Here is a 20777-nt window from a genome sequence, read left to right on the forward strand (position 1 = left end):
CTGGGAATGAAGAGGTTTCTATATACAGTTGCAGCCCTTCTGCCTGTTTTCTCATTAGTTGTCCCATGTGATCAGTTAGCCCCTAGGTCCAGTAACTCCTCCCACTTGGCCCCTAGCCCTAGACTTCCCAGATGCCAAATAGTTGCCAGGTGGAAAAGCAGCAGCCAGATCCGGGTTCAATATCTAAGGGTTCCTCTCCATCCTTTCAACACAGACCTGGCTCGAGCCGCCAGCCAGTAACCTGGGCAATTCACATACTATGCTTGGGCGCCCCGAGAGGCGACATTTTCCCGCTCGCAAGCACAGAGTCTGAGCATCAAAAAGAAACCTTTTAATTAAAGGGCAGGAAGTACCGTGGCACTAATTTGGCAAAACACCACACACAGGGTTCAGAAACAAAAGCCATGAATAGAAGTGCCACCCCGAGTAGGTTGGGCGGTGTCTCCTTCCTCTCAGGTTCTCAAGTCCAGCAACCTAAATGTCCCTTCACATGCCTGACTCATCTCTGCACCTCTCCTGTCAACCTCACTTGCTCCTCACAATATCGCGGCATACAGGGGTCGATTGCTGACCCCAGATAGCTTGATTTTGCACATCTCTACCAGGCACGTGAAATTGAACTCCGGAAGATCGACACTGACTGGGTTGATCTTCTGCCTAGTCTAGACGTACCCTAAGAAGATGTGGCCAAAGCACCCAGAGAATCTGGTCTTTTCTGAGCCAGTTGCTCTGATCACTAAACCATGTTGCCCTCTGTTGTCAGCTGTTTCAGAAGCATCATTGACAGAGGCACTATCCTTCTCTCTCCCTGCTTTGTGCTGCCTGACCCAGCTTGCTCACCAGCCAGTTTATTGCTATATCCAAGGGGAGGCGCGTAGCGGTCCCTTTAATATTTTCCATCCATGTGCAGAATAAATTTTATGTGCACTGAGGCAGGCGCAAATGTGCACCAGCAGTCAAAATAAATCAAAACAATGCTCTGCTAATCATCTGGGGAGCAATTGTATCTCTTTTGAGTGACCATACACATGCCCAGATTACAAGCAACACAGGAGTCAGGGGAAATACTTAACTTTCATTGATTTTAGTAGGAGCGAGACCCTAACGCTCTTCGCCTTATTTGACAATTTCACTAAGCACCTCTGTGCATCTGTGGGCATAGAAATACCAGCATTCCCTGTAACTGAGCATGCGGGCAGCTGCCCAGGAGAGATTCAGGTGCTGCCCAGCTGATTAGCAGAGTGCCCACAGCCGTCCGCAGTGTGCAGCCAGTGTTGCTATTGATGGTGCCCATCTGCACATGCCTCGGTGCTCATAACAAAATTTATTCTGCCCATGGATGGAAAAAATTAGAGGGAACGCTGGTAAATACCTTTGCAAAAGTAGCCCTAAGTCACTTTTGAAAATTGTGCCCTTCATTGTCTTATGTCTCACGCATGTCAGAGCTTTCAGTTGGATGATCTAAGGTGCAATACAAGTCCACTAGGACAAGCTGTCTGTGTTGTAGCATCAACATGTGTAGTGCAACAAGGGACCACACACGGAAAGCTGGGGGGAGATTTAGATTGGGATTGTCAAAAAACCCCCCAAGTGATGTAAGAGCATTTTCCTTTAAATGTCACTGGGATTTGTGCTCTGAGTTCCTGTGGGGAAGTTATATAGATTATCCACATTCTGGATGTTTAGAAGCATTCTAAATTATTATAGTAACCTGTGTACTCTGGGAATACAGGGAAATTCTACAAAAGTACTGCAGCCTCTCTCAATTCTCAGATTCGCCCATCTTCTCTCTATCACCACAACACACCCTCCTCAGAGGCGTTCCTCCCTGGAAATGATGAAGCCACTGTACCCAGTCACTGCAACAGTACACTAGGCATCAGCCTTTGGGCTTCTGAAGCAATATTTTTTCTACTATTTTTATTAAAATGATCATTGCAAAATATCTGGTTTTATCTTCCTTAGGTAAAACTTGCACATTACATTTTGGAATTGAAAAAAAAACTCTTCAGAAGAACACCGCTGTTAAATATCTATGACGTGTTTGGAATTGCTTGTTGGATTTTAATTGCATTTCCATTCACTCATATAAAGTTCTAGCAGATTTTTTAGTATTTAGGCTGCAGAGCATAGACATTGTCAGATTAAATTCTCCTGCTGAGCTGTCCATTCAATCTGTGGCAGGTGGAGATCTGATGGAAAGTGACTATAATCATGTTTTATTTTTGCAGTGCTGGGAGTGCAGTTAGTTCTGTACCAGACACAGCGGATCCAGTTTGCTGAAGTTGGTGACACAGCAACGATCCATTGTTCTTCCACAGAAAACTTGGAAGGAGGACTGAAAATGCTTTGGTATTTGAGACGAGAAGGTGAGACACCCACATGCATTAAGAGCTGTTTGGATGATCAAAACGTAAATAAATTTGCTTGCGAACATGAGCCACACAGCTCAACGCTGAAAATCAGCAACATCCAGAAGAATGAGTCTGGTATTTACTACTGTGCAGTTAGAATAACCAGCTACCTAACTTTCGGGAATGGATCCGCATTGATTGTTGGAGGTAAGGAACCATAGCTTGTTTAAGGAGACTAATAACTGATTGATAAAGTATATTTCACATTCCCATTGAAATGTGACAAGATTCCACAGCAACTGAAGAATGGTTAGAAGGAAAGTATACTGTATGTCAAATAGATCAGCTACATGTTTAAAGCTGTGGGTACAAACCAAATATAACCTACATACATAATTAACTAAAAATGTTAAAATTCAAAAGTGCTGAAAATAAACTATTGCTTTTTCTCTCTGACCATTCAAGGTGCCCAGGTTGGGGATATCTGGACCCGAAGAGCTGTGAGGGCATGAAACAATAGATTGAGTTTTAAAAATGCAATGAAATTTATAGAATTGTTCTAAATTTGGTGATTCCATATTTCCTTCTTCAGTAGATATGTTCCTTCAAATTGATGTCTTAGTGATAGCTAGCAAGTGGTGTTGTTGTATCCACGTTGGTCTCGAGGTATGAGAGAGACAAGTAATATGATTAGTTGGACCAACATCTGTTTGCAGGAGAGACAAGCTTTTGAGCTTACCCAGAGTTCTTCTCCAGGTCTGGGATAATGCCATTTCCCACAACTGAAGAGCTCTGTGTAAGCTTGAAAGCTCATCCTAAATTGGTCCAATAAAAGACATTACCTCACCCACTTTATCTCTCTGAGTGAAGAGCTAACATCTTTAATCAAGCTGCAGCTCACCTGTTTATCACACTGAACTCCCCACCTCCTTCTGCTCAGATAGTTATATCAACGGCAGCTGGGTGATACTTCTGGTCCCATTTCCACATGGCAGCCAAGACAACAGCACAGCGAATCTGGCCTGTGTGATTCATGGAGTTTCCAGCCCCGTCCATGTTTCCTGGAGCATTTCTGGGGAGCTGCAGGAACAGGGGCTGACGCATTCGTTGAAAGCAAAGGACGGATCTTTAACGCTTGTAAATCACATCAGCGTCCCCTGGGACACCTGGGCCAGTGGGAAGATTTTCACCTGTGACGTCAAATTCAATTCCACTGGCAACAGTGTGAAGAAAAGTACCAAGTATGTTGAAGGTGAGTGATCTTATATTGGAGGCTAAGAGCAACTCAGATGTGAAATATGGACCTGACCAGGATAAGAGCTGTTTCTATGTGATTTTCCATTGCAGAAACTTGAATTATTCTGTATCTTAGTTAAAATTTCTTCAGAGAATTTGAGCAGAGGTAACTTGAGACATTACAGGGACAACAAGACAACATAACTCTGATCTCTGGGGCAGCTTTCTCCCAGATGATACCTACAAAGCACTGTAAAGTGTTAAACAATAATACATATTAGGTCTAAAGGGGAATTCAGAGGCATCTGAGGACAGATATGTTTTCCCATGAGATATGCAAAGTGATGGAGAGGTGGTGAGGAGAGGAGAGACCTTCAGGGAGGAGTTTGCAGAGGAGATGCAGAGAAGATTTTGATTAAAGAAAAAATCTTGGCTTAAGGGAAAGGGGACAAGACAGGGTGAAAGGTGTTGCAGGAGCCCTGTAGCCTCATTCCTGAAAGTGTAAAACCAATTGTGAAATGGGGAACAAGATACCTAATTCTTAGCTAGTGCACCTGTAGATCAAGCTCTTTACGAAGGAGGTCAATATCATTCAATCCCTAGGGAAACTGAGGCACAGGGCCTGGCCATGACATGCACGTGCTCATGCCACAGACTAATGGCAAGGAGGGGATCAGAAACCAGGTTTTCTTTTCTCTCTCCCTCTTAGCCCAAGCCACTAGCTGCCTCCCTTTCATCACATCCTTGGCTGCACTGAGTGCCCTGATGCTGCTGGTGATATCTCTGAGTCTTGTCTGGACCCTCTGCCCTTCCAGGCTAGGTAATAAATACAGCCCATCCCAAAGGCTCTCCTGTAGGGAGCAATCCTGCTCCATCCCTCCTCCTGGGGATGACCAGTGTTCTTCCATGTCTTACATGAACACATGTAAATACCATGGGTGCCAAGACTGAGCTCAGAATGGGACTTTCCTGTATCAGGGTGATAGGTTTGTTCTCAGTCTAGAATTCTGAAAGAGCACTGGCCTTTCTGACCAGTCTCTCTCCATTTGCCATGTGTGGAGATGCACTGGGCTCCCACAGCTCAGCTGCGCCATTAGTCAAGGACCTACAGCTGGAGGAGTGGCCGTGGAGGAGGAACTTTTACTGTGTCTTTATTCCAGGATTCCAGCCCCAGACACCAGCACCTCCAGCCTCTCAGGAACACGAGGTACAGCTCTTCATAAACTGCCTCTGTCTAAATCAGTGTGTCTGCCTCAGGCACTTCTAATGTGTCCATCATCTTAATGTATTAAAGGCCTGCAAGCATTATTGCCAACCTAGCTGCTAACAAACTCAGGCATTCTGCAAACCATGTAATTGCTCAGTGCCTCAGTTTCCCCAGAGCTCCAAAAAGACACAAGAAGACCTAATTCGCTCAGCTATTAGGATGGTTATTTCATGATTGTTTCCAGCTGTACACTCCTTCAGGGCAGAGTTTGTCTTTGCTGTGGCCCACATTGTGTAAGGTAATTAGGTGCCTACCTCCCAGAGTTGGGCACCTATATGTTTTGAAGACCTGAGTCTGTGTGTGTCATACAATTCAGGGCACACTGTTGGCACATAACAAATACATAATAGTAATTGGTAGTACTGGAAAAGGATGGGTCTTCACTTTGGGTCTTCACTGTGCAGAAGATGGACCAGGTCAGGGTCAATCTTCCGGGGTTTGACTTCACACACCTAGTGAGGACACGTGAAATTCAACTGTCTGGGGTCAGCTGTCATCCCTTATACTCCTCTCCCATTGACCTCCCTCTGTGAGGAAGACCTGGTAAGTTGATTGTAGACCAGTTGATTCTAGCTACACAATTGCCATAGCTAGAATTGCGCATCTACAGTCGACTTTAATGTCCAGTGTACAACTGGCCTAAGATTTTCAGCTGAGACGTGCTCAGGACCTGATCCAAAGCCAACTGAAGTGAACCAAAGCATTCTGGTTATTTCCGTGGCCTGTGTGTGAGATCATAGATGAGCAAAAAGTTGTCACTGAGTTTTTAAAGTCACATGGGCCATTTCCATCAACATAACACATAATAGTTATAGGAAAAGTGGGAGAATAAGAGACAAGAGGGAATTTTTAGTAAGGTCCCTGGATGCTGAATTCACGTGTATACTCCAATCTGTCTCAGCATGTCCCTTTCATTTTACAAGGAGGCAGCTCATTTTACCAAACGTCTCCAAACAGGGTGGACTCATATACACTCGTCTGGCTTTTGATTCACGAAATCATGACAAGCGCACGATGCAGAGACCAGTCAGAGGAAAACGCACAGAACGCTGAACCATCTAGTGCGGCGGAATCCACACATGGGAGCTAGCTATTCTCAGCTCATCTGAACGAAAGCCGCTGACCTGCAATAAGGCTGTTTCTTGCAGTATCCTTTTTTCTCTGCTCTTCTCTGTTTGGAGAATAAATATCAGAAAATCCCCCAAAGAAATAGCCCCCAACAGGTGGAAAATCTCATTGAATAAAAATGATGATTGCGCAGTTGACTTTCCAGTTGATTTGTATATCCTGAAGAACTGGTTAAAAAAACGGCATTTTTCTCATCGAAAATTTTGATAAAAGCAAAAAAAAAAAAAAAGTTTCTTGAAATTTTCAGAAACAAGTTTTAACTTTTTATTGAAAAAAAAGGAATTTTTCCAGTGCTTGGCAAACAAAAAATATAACATCTTTTCAGCCACAAATAAAAGTTGTTCGTTTTTTCATTTTTTTTTCTTTCTTTCTTGGTTTTAATTTCTGACTTCTCAATCTTCTGACGACAACAAAAAATCAAAGATTTGTTTAATCAAAAAATCCAATTTTACTTTAGGAGGAGGCAATTTTTGATGGCAAGTTTTCAGCCAGGTCTGATAATTAGGAACAAATCCCTCACCCTTCCGGGGCTGCAGCAGGGCTCCCAGAGATTCATACATTGATAAAAGGGAAGGCCAGAAGGTATAATGGTCAGAGAACCTCTAGCGCGTCACTTGTTGGTACTGTGATCGTCAGACACTCAATCCTAACATAAAACCTGCAGTGATGGCAAATCCACCATATCCCTTGGTGAAAGGACCTGCTGCAGTTTTGCAGTTACCTGGGATGTATGTCAGCTGGAATTATGAATGGCAAAAATGGGTCTTGAGAGAGTGAAAACAACAAGGAATTCTGTAGAACCTTAGAGAAATGGATTTATTGGGGCATAAGCTTTTCTGGGTAAAACCCACTTCATCAGCTGAACTGGAGTGGAAATAAAAAGCCAGGCACATATGTCTGTAAGAAAATTACTGCAAAAGAAAAAAGTTGCTATCCATTGTAAATTAGGGTGATCAGCAGTGTTCCCTGTAAACTGAGTGCTTGGGTGGCCACCTGGAAGAGAGTCAAGTGCCACCCAGCTTACTAGCAGAGCACTCACCGCCAGCAGCATGCGTTTCTACCGGCGGTGCACATGCCTTGACGCATTTAAAATTTATTCCACCCTGGTGATCAGTCAGGAAGATGTAGCTGATGGCGAGATACAGATATCCATCAAGAGGAAGCTGCCTCTGTAGAGAGTTAACCAATTTAGACCCTTATTGAGGCTTAATCGTATAGTTTTGAATTCACAAATGAGCTCCTGTTCAGCTCCAGTTCAGCTGTTTCCCTTTGTAATCGAGTGAAGTTGTCTCTAACTCCATTAATCTCCAAGGTGCTACAGGACTCCTTGTTGTTTTCTACAGTTACAGATTAATACAGCGAGCCCTCGGAGCCTCTAGAAAGACTGTTAGGTCAGGCTCTGTCTCCCTGTCTGAGCGCTGGATCTGCTGCTCCACTGACTCACTTTGCTTAGAAGGCCAGATCCTTAGAATCCCAGGGGCCAGAGCCATCTAAAACACCACGTTAGCAATAGAAGGGGCGTCCTCATCACTGAGTCTGCGTGTGCTGCCTGTTTAGATCACAGCCGACTCTTTGTGAGCTGTCATAATGCTGCTTATTAGCACAACGCAGCCGGCTCATTACTAAAGCTGATGTTGCCTTTTTTTCAGCTAGTGAGCTGCTGCCGCTCAGCTTGCTGCATTTGAAAGAGGCCTTTGGAATTGTTTCGTGCTAGGTTCGGCTCTCACTTCTATGGCAGTCAATGGAGTCACAATCATAGGCGTGGGAAGTAAGAGTTTGCACCCGGTGTCCCCACACTGCTAACCTGCCAGCCCTGGGTCCCAGCCTCCGAGCCGTTCCCCGCCCCACCCCCCGCAGGTTCCCACAGTCCCTGGAGTCCAGGCCACCAGCTCTGCAGGTTCTAATGCCTCTCAAGGTCCCATCCCCTCCCCAAGCCGTTTTGCTGGTGGAGAGCAAAATTCCTATATGCTGTTAAAAGAGCTGGTAAAAGATGGTGCTGAAGCTCTGGTGTGCTGTGTTGTGCTGAGGTCAATAGCAGGGAAGGATGCTTGTCAGTTGGCAGGATCACAGCCTGCGTCCAGAGCATGCTGGAAGCATGTAGGCACTGTACCATTGGTAGTTAGGGTTAGGACCTGTTCTAACATTCCCCTTTTCTGTAGGCATCGACCCATATTCTCATAGGTATTTAAGCTCCTAACTACCATTGAAATCAAAGGGTGTTAAAGTCTCTGCATAGCTTTTGAGCAGGGGTGACTGGTGCCTGTGAGGGGGGGGGCTAGAAGGGACCCCCAGAGGAGCAGGGGGCAGTACATGGCGGCACCCCATTTAACAATGAAAATTTTGGGGTGGGAGCAGTGCGCTTCCCCAGTGCTACCACGGGACACCTACATCTGTGAGGATCTGGCCCACTGTGCTTAAATAGCTTTGTGATTTCTCCACTTTTGTCTGCACCTCTTACAGTGAGTCTGTGGGCCTGATTCTCATCTGCACTACCACCCTTTCACAGTATCCGTTCCTGCCAGGGTGAGCCTTGGTCCCTCTAGGCCTGGCAGTTCAGAGCCCCAGCAACTCTGAGCCTGGCCTGTCAGACCCCTGACATATCTGAGCCTGACCTATCAGAGCCCCATCACCTCTGGGCCTGGCAGCTCCGAGCTCTGGCACCTTTGGGCTGGCTGCATCAATGATGAATGGTCAAATTATTCCTTGAGCCCCGGCACTTCTTTCTTTACAAATCAAGCCGCTCTAGTAGCATCAAGTAAGTGGCCATATCTAATTTGCTGGCAGAATTGTTTAAAGGGACCCAAATGTAACAGGGAGTAACTTGCAGTCTGGGCCCAGCCTGCTGTCCTAACCTGGGCGAAACCCCTGCTGGCCCTGACTTTTGGCAGAATGTAGGATTTGGCCCAAAGATCTTCCTGCCTGAGATCTGTTTTAGAAGGGATGATCTAAAACATGCCAGTCAAGGAAGGACCCCAAAGGACCTGCCTCTGTAAGGTGACTGTCACTGCAGCCGTATGAGAAGCGGTGTACAGTATCACAGAGATGTTATCATTATCACACACACCAGCAGAAAAGTTCCCTTGCTGCTGTGAGCCTGCGGCAGGCTGGTGTGTGTACAAAGGATGTACAGCTTAGAGAGTGATGATGGCAGAGCAGGCTGGGCTGCTAGAGCCAGTACAGAAAGGTCACACAGGCCTGGACGTCTGCAGCACAGAGTGCGCAGCATCCACCTTGCGATGAGTTTTGCCTTGTTCAAAGAGTGAGCTCCATGTCATGGCAAACCACGTTGTTGCTCTTACAGCGGGTGGGGCAGGAAACAGCACAGAAGCTGTCAGTGAGCGCTGTTCACCTCTTTACAGCTTTGAACAACAAAATATACGTATAGATCACTCCTTGCTAAAAATATGACTGAGCTCCGCCAATGCCCCAGCCGTACAGTCAGGGTTCAAAGGAAAGCTAGATAAATTCATGGAGGTTAGGTCCGTCAGTGCTATTAGCCAGGATGGACAGGGAGGGTGTCTCTAGCCTCTGTTTGTCAGAAGCTGGGAATGGGCAACAGGGGAGGGATCACTTGATGATTCCCTGTTCTGTTCATTTCTTCTGGGGCACCTGTCATTGGCCATCGTCAGAAGACAGGATACTGGGCTGAATGGCCCTTTGGTCTGACCCTGGCTGACTGTTTTTGTGCTCTTACTGACTTGTCAGCTACGGTGACAGGTATCAGATACAGTTTTCACATGTTGATTGACCACATGCTGAGCCAGATCTCCCGCCACTGTGGAATTCTAGCAGGGTCTAACTGTGTGTCGCTGAAGATTGAAATATCTGATGTGCAAGGTGAAATCTGGCAAAGAACTGCGTTGTCCTGTCCATGGGCCAGATGGCTGTGTTGGCTGTTAAGCGTGTCATTTGGATCAGTCCTATGGAGGGAGGATTGCAAGGCATTAGCCATGTCAGAAGTGAGGAAGGTTGGGGTCAGAATGGATCAATCAGTGAATACGGGCACAAGACCACGGGGTGACTTTCTGCAAGGTCCGATGGATTAGAGATCAGCAGATCAGCTAGTCAGGACAACTCCTGCCATGTGAGAACAGCCTGTGGCACTCGCTGATGAAGGAGACCAGGGCTGAGACTCTGCAGACAGATGCTAACGTTTTGCGCTGTGGATGCTAAAGCACTGGCTGTCAGAGGCTGTGGGTCCAAGCCCAGTGCTCTGCACAGCCGGCGGCAAACACCCCGTTGGAAATGACTGTGCTCTTGCCCATGAATGCTCGTGACCTAATAAATAATGTATTAGTCTTTAAGGTGCTACTGGACTGCTTGTTGTTTCAGAATCCAGACAGGCCCTGCAGCTGCCGCAGTCATTCTTCCAGACCCACGCACGGCATGTGTGATCTCAGATGACCACACTCCCTCCCACTCCCCAGTAGGAGGAAGGAGCTGCATTCATGTGAGCAGGAGCCACGCACACCCCAGAGCAGAATTCCGTCTGTAGGGAACTCCAGCTATGGATGTGTGATGCCCAAACAGACAGGTCCAGCCTATGTAGGACAAGGAACTGCAAGGAAAGCATAGCTAAGCAGCCAGGCTCCCAGATGGTGTAAACTGGCATCACTCCATTGACTTCCCTATAGCTATGCTGATTTACACCATCTGGGTATCCAGCCCATTGGATTCAGTAGAGCTGCACCAATTTATACCAGAGGGAGATGTGGCTTACCACCTTCAAAGGAGCAATGCCCCTTTCCACAAGCGAGGATCTGGCCCCGTGACGCCAGCGGAATGATGGCAATTTGCACCACCTGGCAATTTGGTCCCTTGACAATGGTGTAGTGGCACCAGTATACATCAGTTGCAGATCTATCTTCATTGTTTGCAGTGGAGCAATGCCGATTTACACCCACTGGGCTCTAATCCCATTGATTTCAGTGGAGTAACAGTGGTTTACACCAGCTGAGTATCTGGCCCAGCAGAGCTCTGGCCAAGCTAAGCAGCGGTTCCCTTCTTCATGCTTGACCCAGTACATTAGTGAAAAACTACAGCCACCCAAAAGTATTTTGCTAGTTGGAAAATCTCCCCTCCGAAGCTGTGACTCTGTGGGTTAAAGAAACCACAAATACGTTACAGCCAAAGTTTCAGTAAACAACAAACTTCTGGCAGCTTTGACCTTTCTGACCACTTCTGCCTTCTCATGCTTTGCAGAGAGCTCTGCAGCGTGGTTCAGTCTTTTTGACCTTCCATCTGAGAACTTAAATCTTCAGGGTTGGAGGGGGCATCTACATTCACATTCTTAGCCCCTGAAGAGCACAAATCATAACTGCTCCTTTTATTTTACACAACGTGAAACATGCATTTCCCTAGCAAACACAAAGACCAACTCATAAATTGCCCATTTTCCCAAAGGCCCCCAACCCACCTGGCCCTCTTTGGCTGGATCAGCCCAGACAATCACTGCTACCTTCTAGTCCCAAACAAAAAAGCAGTCCTGTAGCACCTTAAAGACTAGCAATATTATTTATTAGGTGACAAGCTATCAGGGGGCAAACCCACTTCTTCAGTTCTGGAGAATCCTGATAACTGAGATGAAGAGAATTTAAAGCAAATGTTCCTATAAACCTGTCAAAAGGAAAGGGAGTTCAAAATTAACTTGGATTTAGTGTTCGGTCCTGAACTAAGGCCCTAAAAGCTGGATCTTTGTGAGCTGTTTCCTGAGGAAGTTCAGATTTAGATGCTGGCTTGTGTGATGCTGCCCCCAGCCGAGAGAGTTGTCTGCAGCAAGAATCAAACCTCAGGACCATTGGCTCTTAAAAACCGGAGCATCTGCTGTCGAAACTAAAAGGTGCTGTTTTATTCCCAAGCATGAAACTGGTCCATCAGTCGCTATATTTGGCCCAACCACCGCTAGAGGGCTCTACACTGCACTTAGAGTAGATCCATTTCCATGTAAAATATTGTATTGTCCAATACATTCCCTGAGATAAGGATGTTCTTTCACTGGAGCTGTCTCCTAGGAACCAAAGCAGCAGCATCATAGTGAATGCAACCTCAGGTGCTTACACTGGATAGTTTTAGCAACACTTGTGCCTGCTGGGCATGCAGTTAGTAAGAGCCCAGGTCTACCTTCCAGTGATGTAATAGATGAAGATAAAAAGAATAAGAAGCAACAGGAAGTGCCAGGAATGGCATTTCTATTCATTCTGGTGTTTCATTTTGTGTCAGGTCTTTCCAGACTGTTTCTCTCCCAACAGCTTGTTCTCCTGGGGCCTGTTTCACCATCATCCTGCGGCTCGAGCAATCAACTCTATGATTTTGCTCTCTTTGCACTGGGGTAGCTGATTGCACAAGGGGCAGGGCAACTGTTAGTCATAGCCTGATCAGGGAAAGCTGGTCAGTTGGTGCCAGAGCCCTGTCCCCGCAGCTGTATGAGTTGAGAACCCTGAGCTGTATCATTTTTCCCCTCCACTTCAGGGTCATTTTCTGCCTTATGCCGGCCGCAGATCTACCCACCCCATTTTTGTATCAGTTTACCTAAATCAGGGCGCAAAGTGACTAGCTTAAATCTATGCAAGGCTCAGCGTGGACGCAGATATCAGTGGTGTTTATTGACACAAACAATATCTAACTTCCTTCCATATCTTTTAATTAGCCATAACACTGCATCCTTTGAGGGACTTATACTAACTTGTGTTTTCTATCTGCTTTTCTAGATCAGTGCAGAACCGAGCATAGAGCAGCCCTGGGACCCAGAAAGAATCTGGCTTTTCCCATTCACAGCAGCGGCCACTCTCCCAGTTCTGATCTCCCTGCACCGGGTAAGTCAGGATTTTCTGCTTTTCCTGCTTGCCGGTCGCTCCATCATGCTCTGGCCATGACGCCTCGAATCAAAATCCAGCTGGCAGTATAAGACTCCACCCTGCATGGGGACATTTAGTAAAATTACTCCTCTAGTAAATTAGTAAAATTTACTAAAATTACTCCTCTCCTCATAATATGGATTGGTACAAACTGTGACAGACAGGCCATCCAAGTGCATTTATCTTCCTTATTGAAATTTCCCTCTTATGTCTCTGCCTTCCCTGTAAGTGTCACCTTGGGCAAATCACTTAGCCTTACCATGGCTCAGTTCCCATCTGTACAATGGGGAAACTGATGCTGTCCCAGCCAGGGGGATAAATACATTTAAAAAAAGGGGGAGATCAGATACTAGAATAAAGCAGATAAAGGAGAAAAATAATATTTTAAAGCCGTAGGAAGTTTGCAGAGGAAAGGCCCTGTTAGAGCAAAGTTTGCCACCAACTGAGGTCTTAAAGTCAGACTCCAGGGATGGTTTCCAATTGGATAATCACTATTGCTAATCACCCTTGGGCCTGACCTATAAGCTATGTCTACATTACATTCTCCTTTTGAAAGAAGAGTGCAAATGAAGGGGATCAAAAATGCAAATGAAGCACTGATTTACAAATCTCACACTTCATTTGCATAATCTCACATGATCCCTTTTTCAGAAGAGACTTTTTTGGAAAAGAAAAACAGCCTTGTAGACGGGGTTCTTTCAAAAATAACCCCCATTTTCAAAAGAACACATCTTCTTCCTATTTGGTTTCAGGAAGAAGGGTTCTTTTGAAAACAGGCTTTAGTTTAGAAAGAACTCCGTCCACACAATAGAAGTCTCTTCCAAAAACATAACCATGTGAGATTACGCAAATGAAGAGGGAGATTTGTAAATCAGTGCTTCATTTCATTTTTGATCTCCCTCATTTGCATTCCTCTTTCAAAAGGGAAATGTTGTGTAGATGTAGCAATAGCAATTATCCAACTAGAAACCATCCCTGGAGTCTGACTTTGAGACCTCAGTTGGTGGCAAACTTTGCTCTAATGGGGCCTTTCCTCTGCAAACTTCCAAGGGCTTTAAAATACTATTTTTCTCCTTTATCTGCTTTATTCTAGTATCTGATCTCCTCCTTTTTTAATGTATTTATCCCCCCCACCGGGGCACCATTAGTTTCCCCATTGTACGGATGGGAACTGAGCCATGGTAAGGTGATGCAAGGAATCTGTAGTGGAACTGATGCCAGGACTCCCAAGTCCAAGGGGGACTGGACCATCCTTCCTCTCTGTATTAAGGACTAATGACATATAATGAGACAGACTCTGCCCTGGAGATCTTACAACTGAAACAATGAATAAAACCTCCCAGAATTCCCCTGCTTCTCCCCATTTTACAGGTGGGGAAACTAAGGCATAGAGCCATTTAGGGATCTACCCAACATCATACACAGAGTTGAGAACAGAGTTCCCTCCCCTGCCCTCCTTTCTGCTACTTCTGCCATTAAACCAACTTTATGGATTATCCATCAAGCCCCCTAAGTGAATGAAAGCATTTGAAATGTCTGAAATGCATTTGGATGCATTTAACCATTTGGAGTGGAAATCCATCACCTACATGAGACAGAGAGTGACAGAGAAAATTGGAAATGTGGACTACCTGGTGCTCCTCTGGGGCAGGCGGTGAAGAGTAGCTGGGCTGACATCCTGTCACAGAGATAAACATCTGTAAGATCCTGTTCCATTGGCATTTCTCCAAAAGGAGCCTATAGGGCCCATGTACAGTGAGTGGGCATTGCTCTTCCATGCCCAGCATGGGGTGAACAGACAGATGATGGGATAACAACAGGTGAGTGAAAAGAGAATCAGTCATGCTGCTGGGCCATGGAGAATCAGACCCTTGGAAAACAAAGGTACTGAGATCTGGCGTTGTGACATATAGAATCATAGAACTATAGGCCTGGCTGGATGGGACCTTGAGAGGTTGTCTATTCCAGTCCCCTGCCCTCATAGCAGGATTAAGTATTATCTAGAACCTCCCTGACTGGTGTTTCTCTAACATATAGGGTGTTCAGACATCCCAGGAGCTAATAATCCCCAGGGGGTAAGCATGGGGATAGGATTTCATGCTGCGGGAGTTTGGGATGAGATGTTTGTATTACCTATAGAGGAAGGGCAGCAATTCCAGACAAGGCTCAGAGATACCATCAACAGCACCAGGGTTCCAGCTGCTGCCAGGGCTGTGACGTACAGAAAGCATCCTTTGTCAAAGCCTGTGGAGGAAGCAAACACAACTGGCTGACTTGAGTGGAGAAGACCAGGCTCACACGGCGTGTGAGGAGCTGGGTAGGAAATGGAATGCCAGTCCCATGAACATTCTCCAGATACTGCAAATTGCTCCTGTCCCAAACTGGGAGGAAAAAAAAATCTATGTTCAAATTTCTGTGACCCAAAATTCAGAACAAACCAAGGACCAGAACCTCTTTGGGACATTGAAAAGGTTTTGTTTCAATTCTGACCTTTTCTTCTTGACCACTTCTCAGTCTGCATTTACTAAAGTTTCTCCACAAGAAGCGTTCACTTGAAAAACTGACACATTCTGGTTCAGCAACGTAGAAAGGGACATTTTTGACAATTTTAAAACTTTTCTCCAGAAGTTTTTTTGAGCTAGTTTATTTGTCCAAACTGTCTCCGGAACTGTTTTGGTTTTGACAAATTGACATTCTTGGCAAAAGAAGATTAATTGAAAAATTCCCCAACTCTCCCAAGTAACAATTCACTCTGCCTACATCTACATGAGAGGGTTTTGTCAACAAAACCCATGGACCATCCACACTAAAAATGTGTTCAACATACTGTTGACAGAACTCAGCACTTTTGTCGACAGCCTTCTGCCTCTCCTCTTTGAGGCAGGACGCCTTCCTCAACACAATCTGTAAACAAAAAAAGTCATGTGGACACTCCAGGGGCCCTCTGTCAAAAGACAGGACTGTCTGCTGTGCCTCTGGCTAGCTGTTCTGTTGGGAGAGTGGCTGGGCAGGCTGGCTGCTCTCTGTCAACAAAGCAGATCAACTGAGTGATCAGCTTTCGTGTCTGGCCACAATCTGTTAACCGAAGTTTTGTGGGAAGATCTCTTCCAACAGCAACTTCTGTCAACAGATCACTCTAGTGGAGACATAGCCTCTGAGTTTGTACCTCTACAGAACAAGCCAGCAGGAGCCTTCAAGCCATTTCATACTGTCTTTTCATTACACCAATGATATTCCCTTATGTCACTGATTCACAGCCATTAACCAGAACCTACTCCGCAGCTTCTGCCACTCCTATTCACTTCTATGACCTAGGAGAGCATCTCTCCCAACGATATTTGACCCAATTTCACTGTGCAACTTACTTCACATGTGCTCTTTTCTGCAAGTTGTCCCAGGCCACATCTGCACTACAGACTTTTGCCAACATAGCTGTGCTGGTTGGGGTGAGAAGAGATGTGATCCCTCATTGGGAGATGCCCCAGCTGTAGACTTTAACTGGTACAGCCTGTTTCACTTACGGGAGTGGCTTTCCTATACTGGTCCAAAGCACAGCTTTTCTAGTGTAACTGCGTCCACACCAGGCACCCTTTGCTGATATAGTGTATTGGTATTTCTATACCAACAAAACACTCACAGGCTATGTCAACACTACAGCATTATTCCAGAATATCTTATTGCGGAGTTATTGTTCCAAAATAAGATATTCCAGAGTAACGTATCTACACTACAGGGAAGCCCCAAAATAAGCAAAACTTATTCTGAAATAGTGTGTCCACACACAATAAAGCCTATGTTGGATTAGATCCCCTGGAAGCACTGCTTCCAGGGGCTGTAATCCGAAATACTATGTCTACCCAGCAGCTTTATTTTGAAATAAGCTATTCCAGAATAGTTTATTTCAAAATAGCCCCTATTACCTGTCTACACAGGCCCTATTTCAAAACACCTACTTTGAAATAGGCGCTACTCCTTGAGGAATGAGATTTACCAATTTCAAAATAAGCCAACTGCAATTCCAAAGTTATTTCAAAATAGCGGTTGTGTTGTATAGACGCTCGCAAAGTTATTTCGAAATAGTGGCCATTATTCCGAAATAACGTTGCTGTGTAGACAAACCCCTAGTGTGGACATGTCTTCAGAAGGAAGTGTGGCATTGTCTGCAGTGACTTGTCTTTCCCTTCTCAAAATTCTCTGCATGTCTCTCTACACCTGAGTAACTGCAAAGAGTAATGCAGCCCAGGTGTCTATGCCAATTTATAACTTCAAGGCCATGCTGACCGAGAGCATGTCCCTTGGCTGTAGCTTAGATCTCACTCCCTTCTCGCTCCAAAAGCAAATGTAAAATCACTCACTTTCAATATACCTGGCCCTTTTCTTAACACTCCTTCCAGAAGCGTTGAATTTGACTTCGCAGGTGAGAAGTTTCCCACTGGTCCAGGTACCCATCGGGATGCTAATGTGACTTATGAGCATTAAGGATCCGTCCTTTGCTTTTAAGGATCGCACCAGCCCCTGTTCCTGCTGATTTCCAGAAATATTCCAGGAAATTTGGACTGGGTTGGAAACTCCATGGACAATGCAAGCCAGATCAGCCGTCCCAGTGGAGCTGAGGCCGTGGGGGGATGGAGCCAGAAGCAAAACCCAGCTGCTGGTAGTGTAGCTGTCTGAGCGGAATAAAGCAGAGAATGTATTGTTCCATCCTGTGTCTGACTCACACCAGACCTGCCGGCTGTTTATTATCTAATTAAGGGCACGAATTTAACTTGGTTACAATTGTACACTTCCTCTGAAGTCAATACAATTACACTGAGGTAACTGACCGGCTCTTAGGAATGTTAATCTCATGAGATGGGGATTCATTCAAAGTGGAAAATTCTGCAAAAAGGCAAGGATAAATGCAATCAGAGCTGCTAGGATGTTTCTGATCTAGCAATGATAACCGTAAAACCATGCTTAGAGATCCACAGGTGGAAAGCACTAGGTACCCGCTAGAGGAGTTTATTATTACTGTTATTCAGAAGCTCTTTAAAATAATCCCTGTCATCTTTGACCATTAAAGGAATATTTTTAATTGAACCCCCCCACCCCAAAAATGCAGAACTGGCGTCTTAGCAGTGCTGCTTAGTTGCCATTTTTCAGCTTAGTTTCCACTTTTCAACTATTTCAGCTTTGAAAATTCTACTGTCTTTGTTCTATTTTCCTGGGCTTTTTAAACACCTCTGCACGGTCAGTTGTTTTTCTCCTGCGGTAACAGCGTTATCTTTCCTTACCTCCAACAACCAGTGTGGATTCATTGTCAAAAATCAGATAGCTGCTGGGTTTAACTGCACAGTAATAGTCCCCAGAATCATCCTGCTGGACGTTGTAGATTTCTAACGTCAAGCCGCGTGTCCTGGGTCTGCAAGCAAACTTACTTACATTTTGATCATTTAAGCATTTCTTAATGCAGGTGATCCCTTCACCTTCTCTTCTCCTGTACCAGTAAACTGAAATGCCACCTCCTTCCAATTTTTCATCAGAAGAGCAAGGAATATTTGCTGTAGCACTAATTTCAACAAACAGGAATCGCTGCTTCTGGTACAGAGATAACTGTGCTCCCAACACTGCAAAGATAAAACAGGGTATAATTATTAACCTCCAGTCTTCCTCGGCTACAGAATACTGGACACTAGGAATTCAAATGAATTATTTTTCATAATATTGATGTCCTGTAACAGTGCCTTGCTAGAGATCGTGCTAAGACTATGGGGTGAAAGCATGCAGATTTCATAAATTCTCTGAGCCCAGAATAGCAGATGTACCACTTTCTCAGGACTGGAAATAGATGCTCTAAGAAATGAGGAAGAAGTTTTACCCATGGACGACAAGAGCAGGTATCTGACAAACGCCATCTCTATAGGAGTAAATTATTTACAATCCTACAACTCCAGCTCAGAGGCTGCTGTCTGCTGTGCTGCGAAAGAGCCCAGTAACATGGTCTGTGAACGCCTCCCCAGGGGATGGGCTGTGGTAGTGATAGATACCTTTGGCAGGTACTTGCACAGAAATCGAGCTGGATGGGGCACGTCTAGTAGGCCATCCCGTTATTTGAAGGTGATGGGTTATTTCTGATGGCCCCATGTTGCCCTCCAGGTTTTTAATAGCTGTGAGCTGCAACTGGGACCCAGCACATGTACCCCTCCCTGATTACAAATATGTCCTTTGCTCACATCAGCTCTACAACTTCCAAGTGCCTATAACTGAAATTGGCTCTGGGAGGAGGCAGGTGTTGGGGATGCAGGCCTAGAGGCAGATTATCCTATTGAAACGATCACCCACTCTGTCTGGGTCTCCTGGGTGTTAAATGAGCTGAGGCCATGATAGCACCATGCTGCTGTCTGTTAGGTTTATGCCCTGAACTTGCCGTGAGAATTTCACCAGCAACTCCCTTTGTTTCTGGGGTCTGCAACCTGTGGCTCCAGAGCCTCATGCGGCTCTTTAAGGATGTCTTTGTGGCTACTGATGCTGTAATTGCAAAGTGTTAAAAAAAAGATTATTTTCAATAAACGGTGAACATCTAAAACCTCAACAGTGAACAACTCCTATCTAAATAGCAAACGACATATGATCTCGCAGAGTTGGCTAACTCCCACTTTAATATGCGCACTGCATTGTGGGATATGATGCTGTGTGTTTTGATTATGTTGCTAATAAAGTCTTGATTTTGAAAAGGAAAAGGAAGCTTGCAGCATTCTTGCTGTGAAGGGCAACACACATTTAAGAACAAAAACTTAAATGTGAACTAAAATGGGCCTCATTAAAGTGGGGTTGGAATGGCTTCAAAAAAGAGGAAAATCAAAGATGAAAACAGAGAATTTCAAACTGAATGGACCCAATCCTTCACATTTATATTGAGTTCTGCTGGGCTCCCTTTATATCTCATTTGCCAACAACGAAAAAGGCAACCGCGAGAGGCATTTTCTCAAAAAACACACTACTTTTGCCAAACAGTATCCAGCTGGAGATGCCAGAAAAAAAGCCCTGGAGGAGCTGCTATGCAAAGTAGAGCAAGGCAATACACATTCACTGAAGTGGGGAAATCATCAAGCAGCATAACAGTGACTAGTTTACTGACTACTCATGAGATAATGAAATGAGGAAAGCCATTCATGGATGGCAAATATCCAAACATGTTGCTTTATCAAAGTATCAGGGTAGTTGTACAGTGATTTCAAAAACAAAATTATTCAGAGTGTAGCGTCCTCCAGAGAGAGAGAAGGTTCAGGAGCAAAAGTAAGGAAGATAGTGGTACAAACACACATGTGAAGTATGAGGAAATAGAATATATAAAAAGTGTGTGAACATCCTGCAGTAAACATGTATCTCATTACAAATCATTGTGCGCCATAATTAAAATAGAAGTTTCAAAAAGGATGGTTTGATATTATTTATTAAGGACTGTCTCATATTTGCATGCATTGTGGCTCTTAAATTATTGAGTTTTTTACCAGATTAAAAAAAAATGGCTCTTCTTGCTGTTTTGGTTGCCAACCCGTTTTGCTTGCACAGACAGAACCTTATCAAAGTCAGGGGAGTTCACAGGGGCACAGGAGTCTGACCCTGTGGGCCTCAGTGCAGGATCAGGCCTTAGCTCATGCGTCCAGAGTGAAGTTGTGGCTTGTGTTCTGCTGAAGTAAGGCCAGTGTTTCCTTGAGGCACAGGGAACCTGCCCCACCATGCTGACTTCCTCTTGTGCCACTGTTTATTAGGCCTGTATGTGGTGGGGGGTGTGTGTGTGTAAAGGCTATGAACGTACCCCCACCCCATGTCTGGTTTTTCTCCCTTCCTCCCTGCCGCACTCTGCAGGGGGAGACTGTAGGGCATGATGGGGGAGCCCAAGGCACCCTAGGAGCTGTAGTTCCTTGGCAAGATCCCTACCTAGAGAGGTGGCCCTGG

General features: G+C 45.2%; 1 long non-coding RNA gene across 2 annotated transcripts; it reads right to left on the minus strand.

The window, feature by feature from the left end:
• Nucleotides 1-12229: 12229 nt before the first annotated feature.
• Nucleotides 12230-18393, minus strand: LOC142003921 (uncharacterized). 2 transcript variants are annotated; one of them, XR_012642900.1, is made up of 5 exons: nucleotides 18261-18393; nucleotides 17195-17506; nucleotides 14973-15083; nucleotides 14471-14517; nucleotides 12230-12898 (listed from the first exon to the last, which is right to left on the minus strand). It is a non-coding gene; the product is annotated as an uncharacterized LOC142003921 (long non-coding RNA). The 2 variants fall into 2 exon arrangements; XR_012642899.1 differs by having other exon boundaries at nucleotides 18113-18387.
• Between the last annotated feature and the right edge of the window lie 2384 nt (nucleotides 18394-20777).

This window comes from Carettochelys insculpta, chromosome 30 (assembly GCF_033958435.1).
Source record: "Carettochelys insculpta isolate YL-2023 chromosome 30, ASM3395843v1, whole genome shotgun sequence".
Classification (NCBI taxonomy): domain Eukaryota; kingdom Metazoa; phylum Chordata; order Testudines; family Carettochelyidae; genus Carettochelys; species Carettochelys insculpta.